The sequence below is a fragment of the Drosophila sechellia genome, chromosome X, assembly GCF_004382195.2.
Source record: "Drosophila sechellia strain sech25 chromosome X, ASM438219v1, whole genome shotgun sequence".
In the NCBI taxonomy this organism is placed as follows: Eukaryota; Metazoa; Arthropoda; class Insecta; order Diptera; family Drosophilidae; genus Drosophila; species Drosophila sechellia.
Window position 1 is genome coordinate 13,161,549 of NC_045954.1, and position 7,556 is coordinate 13,169,104.

A 7,556-nucleotide genomic window follows, 5' to 3' on the forward strand; every position below is an offset into this window, starting at 1 on the left:
AACAATATTGAAATAAAAACAATTTACAGAACGATTTCTTAGTTTATAAAACAAAAATAAACGAAAACAACCGTTTTTTTTTTTAACCGTTGCAGTTCGATCACTTGCACTTTGTCACTCAATTTAGCTAGCAATTGAGCACCGGCAGCACATTTCCTGTGTCATTCCCGTTATTTGGGCAACTAATTCGGTTTGTTGATTAAAAGCGATCGCGATAAGCGTACGCCGTTTGTAAAGTTTATAAACCAACTGAAAATTAACCGTAAACCGCGCGCGCAGCCTTCGCGAAGTGAAACGCGTCGGTTTGCAGTGTGACCGGCTGGCCGATCGGCGGGAAATGCGCTTTCGCTATCGGTGTGACTGTGCAGCTCGCTGCTAACTAGCTGTTAAGCAGCAATGTTAGCTAACAGTGCGCTTAAATAAAATAACTGTTGCTTATTTTGAATTGCGTTTAATTTTTTTGTTTAATAATTACTTTAAATTAGCTAAACAATTGGCAAACACTAATAGATTTTGGGCGGATTGTGCAGCATGTGCAGCATTTTGCCGTACCAGGTCTTCGCCTCGGGCGGCACAACCACCGGCAGCTCGAGCAGTTCGCCGCGGGAGAACTTGACGGTACGGTAGGAACGACGCTGCCAGGCCTTGGCCTTCACCCAGACGGGTCTGCCGGGATGCTCCTCGGCGCGATTGCTATCGCGTGCTGGGCGCCAGAAGCACCGAGGCTGCCGATCTTCCTCGACATAACCGATGGCCTGGAAAAGCCCAGCGGTGCCAGGCCGAGCTCCAGATCCCGGACGCGGCCCAGCAGACTTCGCGTGGTGCTCAGGCACATCTCGTGGGCCACTGTCATCTCGACGAGTGCCTGCCGCTTGACCTCCGCGTACTCCAAGCGGGATGCGTGCGCTCCAGTATCTTCTTGTAGGCCTCCTTCAGGTGGCGACCCATCTTGAAGAGCTCGCGCCAGCTGGCGTACAGGTCGCGGGCGTAGCGTAGCGCTGCAGGCACTTGCCCGCCTCCAGTTGCTTGTCAGGTGGAAGGAGAGGACGCGTTCGTGATCCTGCCGACACGCGATCACTCTTCGTTTGCCGTTGGAACACACGATCCAGTGCCGTGATGCGTGCTCTGCCCAGCTCCGAGCAGCGAACCAGATCCCCAGCTGCCTGCGAATGCGCAGGTTATTCCATTGCAGTTCCGCAGGGCCGCTCCGCGCTACCGTGCATGATCATCCAGCGCGAGTCCTCCGGTTCCAGGCCCTTGGCCGCCGCGCCTCATGCTCCTCCTCCAATCTGGCCTGCCGCCGTCGCGCTCGTGAAAGTCGTTGGCCAACTGGGCCTGCATCTCGTCAGCGTTCGATTCATGGCGCCAATCTCACGCTTAATTTGCGGCCAGGCAATCTCCTCGATTCGCCGGCGACTGCTCCTCCAACTCCTGCTCCCATCGGATACGGATCCGTCGATGTCTGAGACGCAATCATGGTGAAACACTTCGATCTTCCTTCATGGTTTGGGTCTTCAGAAATGTCTTCATGTTTTTTTGCATTAGAGACAATATATATATATTTTTTGTAGTGTGTTATTGTTGGGGTTTTTAACTGAAATGTTGGTGTGTGTTAGCTGGTGGGGATTGCTCAAAACCTACTTGTTTTCCAATTCCATTGACAACTAACCCTGACCCCCAGTCAGTTAAGGATAAACACGTTGGTTGGGAAATTAACATATTTAATCTTGCAGCGAATCGCATTTACAAATTAAGCGACTTATGGTTTACATCTGGGATTGGATGGACAAAAAAAAGTGGGTGGAGGAGGGGAGAGCTGTGCTCGCTAATCTTGAACTTCCCCAGCACGATGTCCTTGTAGAAGGGCACGCAGTTCATGCGCACATTCAGACGCGCGCACAGCAGGAAAATGCCCGATAGCTTGCGATGAATGGAGTAAATCTCCTCGGCGGCGGACACAATCGATGCGCCACCATTGTGGGCACCAGGGCCGCAATCTTTCCGTGGTATTCTGTCTGCCAAAATCGAAATCACCGTCGTAGCGAAAGATCTCGCCAATATCATCAACCGCATCCACGTGCGCCTGCTCCATTTGCTTCGTCTCGTAGCCGGTAAGGAAGCCCATTTGGCGCGAATCTCCAGTACGCCCTGACGATTGTTCTGGCGGCGCTCATGATCACCTGGCGATAGTTGCGGATGAATCGTGCCGATAGAAGCGCGTCGAACCAAAGTCGATCAGCATTAGCCGGCGACTGGGCGCATCGTACAGAAGTTGCTCCAATTCGGATCCGTCTGCATGCAACTCAATCTCGAAGAGCTCGCGCAGGCAGAGCTTCAGCACGGATGCGGCTATGTGGCGGCGATGCTCGTAGCTGGAAGCGAGTTATCAATGAAGCCATTGGTAATTATATGCGTGCGAATATGATTTGCTCACCTCAGATCGAAACATTTTGTCGAGCGGCACGCCGGGCACCAGTTCGGTGGTCAGAACGCTGGACGTGGTCAGGTCACGGATCACACGCGGACATAGTACTCGAATAGGGTGAGATCATCTCGCGAAACTTCTCCGTGTATTCCGCCTCGCGATCATAGTCCACCTCCCATTGCAACTCGCGCTTGGCCACGCGCACCACGTTGTCGATGAAGAAGCCCTGGGGAAGACATCCCACACCTTCAGCATGCCCACCAGATTGTCAATGTCGCTCTCGATGCTCTGGGCGACACCGGGATATTGAATCTTAATGGCCACATCCATGCATCGCTCAGGTGGCCCGATGCACGGCCAATGGAGGCAGCCGCAAGGGTTTGTCCTCGAAACTCTTGAGACGCTGCCGCAATCGGCGCCAATTGGGTGTTCATCACCCGTTCGACCTGCCAATCGGGCATATAGTCCGCCGCCTGACGCACCCGCTCGAACGCCTTGGCCAGTTGCGGCGACACAACGCTGGAATCTTGTATGCTCAGGATTTGTCCGATCTTTAGGGCAGCTCCTCTCACCTTGCACAGCGTGTCCACGATGCGTTCGGCATTGGCGGACTGAGCAGCGCCTCGCGCATGCTAGTCGAACCGCCCAGGCCGAGGGCACCCTTGGTCAGCTCGTTGAGGGTTCCCAGGCCCAGGCCGGCGAACAGGCCGCCAAAGGAGGCCATTCTGCCAATGCGGGAGGAGGGAACCTTGCGCTGCTTGGCCCCTTGCTCAGTTCGGGCACTTCTATGGCCGGCTGGTCGGCTTCTGCTTCGGCTGCGCATCTGCTTGCTGCTCCTCCACCTTGGCGCCCGCCACAAAGCGCAGCACATTGTTCAATACTCCGTGTCCTGGGTAAATGATACCCGGAGTGGTTGGCGTGGCTTGTTTGGGCATGGTCTGGCTGCTCTTGGTTGCCGGGGTGCGCAGGCTAACACTACGATCTTTGTTCCTGCGCGAGAGTATCTCCTCGAACTCCTGCAGCGTTTATCGACGATATATCCAAGTTGGCGGCGTCCACTCGCTGGATTTTGTGCCGTGGGTGTGGATTTACGGATTGGGGAGGCTTGTTCAGGCTCAGAGATGCCCGATTCCTCGCGGGACATCTTTATTTTCGTCTCCAGCAGCGGAGCAAATACCTTTGGCCACCACGTAGCCCTTTCGCCGTTCTTGTAGAGATTGCTGCAGTTTTTTCAGCTCCTCGGTGGGATTTTGACTGGAATTCCTTACCAGCTGTTGTGTGCGCCACATTCTCGGCGATTAGCTCACGAATGCTCGAATTGCTCCAAAGATGACGACCGTGGGCGAGATGCTCGCGCCACACGCTCCAACAAATCCGCAGTCCCGCAGAGCGCGCAGCTTCTTGTGCGGATCGCGCCATCGCGGAGCGAGGAATACTGGTTACTGTGACTGCTCTCGCGTGGGTGATTCGTGCTGATGATCGGCGCGTTGGTTACGTAAATCTCGTAAAATATCACAGCAACAAAAGTTCAAGAAATCGCGTAATGTTGTGAAAATGCGGCGAAATCAGCTGGCAAAACAGCTGACTGGCCATCTAGTGCTGCATGCTGGCGTTTTAACAGTGCACTGCTGTTATGGCATACCATTTTAAGCTTTTTCTAGCTTTTAAAAGCCAGCTTGCAGCAGCACTGGATTTCGCACTGCAGCCAGTGCTGTTTCTTTAGCTATTTTAGCTTGCTGCAGCTTTTATGCAAAATTAGAAAGAAAATTCACCATTAAATATTGGCAAATGCAAAAAAAAAAAATGCATAATCCATAAAAACTAGGAATACTGCTTAAGTGGCCTGCTAACAGAGGCCACATTTATTCAGCGGCATACCTTAGGTCGTAAAAAATGTTACTAAATTAAGTTTGTTTACCGAAATCCAGATCACAAGTTAATATATATATATAGACAGTTATATACAGTTCTGTGACTAACTAGAGTTTAAGCTATTCAATTACACTAAAGCCAATGACAGGCACTGCGATCGATCCTACTTCCTGGGCAGGCGACCAGCACGCTCCATGGTGGCATCCTGGAGCTCCCAGGCGGGCCGATAGCCACCCGAAACGCAGGAGCAGACGGCATCGGAGTTAGCACCACATACGCACTCGCATCGTGCGTCGGAGCTGCGGATGGGCACTGTGTTCGAACGATTGCCGATCGAGGTGTAGCCCCGATCGTACAGGCTGCAATAGGGCACCGAGTTCAGGTGGATGTAGTGCAGACGTCGTGGTAGCTCCACTCCAGCAGCGGATTCAGACGCATCATCGGCGGCCAGTCGTTGTCCGTGGGCTAAAAAAAAATCGAAATTAGCATTATTATTGAAATCCTAGGCATATCCTAATAGGAAAAAGCAGTTTCGAACTTCCATAAGTTTTCAAAAACATAACGTTTGAAAGGCGTGCTACATGTGGTTTTGTTTTAGGTGTGAACCACAGAACGCGCTTATAAGTACTCTTATCTGCGGTATGGAACCGTGACATTCCAAAATATCACTGTCAAGGTGACATTTACAAAGGGCACATACTTTTCTAGATAACTATGGCATAACTCTGATACTAAGGCTATGATTTTGATAACTTGGCTTTGTAATCTACTCCCCTTGAGGAAGAAACTTTTCTTTGCACTTGAACCTACGAACTCCTCAGCATTTCATTACAAAACATTGAAATGTGACTGATCTCTTGGTTATTATATTCCTAACCAGCTTCACCTGCATGGGCGCCAGATGCTGGCAGTAGGGATCCGTGTTGCGGCTGCCCACGAAGACGGCCCGATCCGCGGCAAGTCCGCCGACATGTGGGTGAGCGCTCCTTGAGCGTACCCTCGTACGGACCAGCTGGACGCGGTAGTTGCGCACGCAGCGCTCGACGAACTCGTCGATTTCCGGAAAGGAATCGCCGGATTTGATGTACAGCATGGGAATGTCGCCGCTGGAGATGTTCTCCTGGCGCAGGTAACGCATGAGGAGATCGAGCAGCACGGTGCAATCCTTGCCGCCGTTGAAACAGAAGATTAACTCTCCACGCCGTAGATTTGCAGGGTTTGGGTGAAGAAGGCGAACGCTTATTCTGGCGCTCCTCATGGCCAGTCGATCTCGCGGTTGGTTCCATTGGATTTGTTATGGCCTGACCCGTTGCCAATCCTTGGAGTCCCCGAACGATCCGACATGCTCCGCTTGTCCAGAAACAAATGCTTTTTGCTAATGCTCGTTGCGCATAGAAGAGCTGTTGTTCGCTGTGATGTTTGTGATGTTCCTCCGGCATTCGTTCATGGTGCTCAGTGGGCGTACTGTTTGTGGGAGACGTGGCCGTAGCCTGGCTAGCAAAAACGATGACGTCACACGCTGTTAAGGTCACGGCAAAAGAGCAACTATTAGCATCAATAAATAAAAAAAAAAAACGAAATCTATTTCGCCGAAAAATACTCTTCTTGTGTGTGTGTGCGTATTTATTTTATGTAATTTTCTAGGCCAATAAACTAACTTAAACTGAGCGATAAGCGTGTTAAATGCTGCGGCGGTGACGTGCGAGTGAGTTTGGCTTATATAGACAGCCAAAATTACATCACATTCGTTTCGGAAAGTCAGCAAAAAAAAAGTTAAATAAAGCCAAAACCTCAGGCACGCACGCACACACACATGCAGGGAAAAACATGGCCCACACACACACACATACGCATAGCTCACCCAATGGCTCATGTGTTTTCTTGCTGGCATCGGCTATTTACAGGCACATTTAACTGATTTGCCAACGGCCCAGTAATGCAATTATTCCATTTTGTTATTGTTATTCCGCGCCAGTGATTTTCCTTCTTTTTTTCGCCTTTTTAGTGCAACAACAGACGAACGGCGACAACAACAACAACGGCCACGAAGCTTCGCGTACTATCGGCGCATCAGCTGTCGCGGATCTATCGATTGCACTCGATTAAGGCGGTTGGTAGCTAGAAATCAAAAAATAGCTAGCAATTTTTACATTAAATAATTTTGTAGGAAATGTTAATTAATCAAAAGTTTCGTTTTGATTTTTTTTATCAATTTCGCATATCTCAGCAATTGCGCCTATATTAGGCAATTCTTTCTGTTCTGAAGTAAATAAATGTTCGGCAGTTTAATGTTATTTGACAATAAAATTTCGTGTTTGTTGTGCTTAACAACAACAACAAGACAAGCGTAATTAAAGTACGCTCTACACATCTAATAAATGGGCAAACTGTTGGCGTTTTCTATCAGCTGGGTGTGTTTCTCTTCGATTCTTGTGGTCTCTTGTCTACACGGAGAGAAAATATCACATAACTGGTGATTTCATGCCTGTTCCATTGGGGGCTTTAACAAATTTGGTGCAGTTCCCGTTTGCAGTTCATGTAGTTCACTTAACTTAGGCATAAATATTTAAAACTAAGTTCATTGTCTAAAAGTTAGCATATGATGGCCAGAAATAAAATCTGAAAGTGGTGAATATGTTGGTTTTGAAATAATGTTGCATTTGGTATGTAGAATATTTCCGCATAATCTATCTTTTGTTTACAAATCGTAAAATCTTTATCGCTGAAACGTAAGCATCTTCGTTTTTTTGTCCGTGTACAAATTAGACATCCTTGTTATCCAGAATATCGTCGATGAGCCGCGACGACCTTCTGTCGAACTTTCGATTCTGCTTGCCGTTCATCTCCTTGATGTACGGATGCAGGTGATCAGAAAGGAGTAGTCGGCATCCGGTTGGCGACCACCTCCTCTGTTCCGCCGGTGTAAACACACGTAGCCGGCTGCGGCGGCGGTGGTGGTGGTGTTGGTGTTGGTGTTGTTAACTTGTGGTGACCGCTGACATGGCCATTAACTCCACTGCGTCAAATCGACCAGCTCAGGTGGTTGCCCCAGAGGGCGGCGGGCACCGAAACAGCGACTGCTGGCTTCCATCCCTCCGCTGCTGGTTCCCCTCCCTCCAGCTGCTGTTCCCCATCCTCCTCCAGCTGCTGGTTCGCATTCGACGAGTCCTGCTCACTTTAATGGTCTGGCAGGCGGAGCGGCAAGCAGGCGGTGGGTGCTCCCGATCCTGCTCCTGATTACGAAGTTGCTCCTCCTCGG

The 7,556-nt window shown here is 50.1% G+C and overlaps 3 pseudogenes; all 3 read right to left on the reverse strand.

Moving 5' to 3' along the window:
• Positions 1 to 435: 435 nt before the first annotated feature.
• Positions 436 to 1,617, reverse strand: LOC6618601 (annotated as a pseudogene).
• Positions 1,618 to 1,743: 126 nt separating this feature from the next.
• LOC6618602 lies at positions 1,744 to 3,844 on the reverse strand (annotated as a pseudogene).
• A 597-nt stretch (positions 3,845 to 4,441) lies between these two features.
• Positions 4,442 to 6,185, reverse strand: LOC6618603 (annotated as a pseudogene).
• Between the last annotated feature and the right edge of the window lie 1,371 nt (positions 6,186 to 7,556).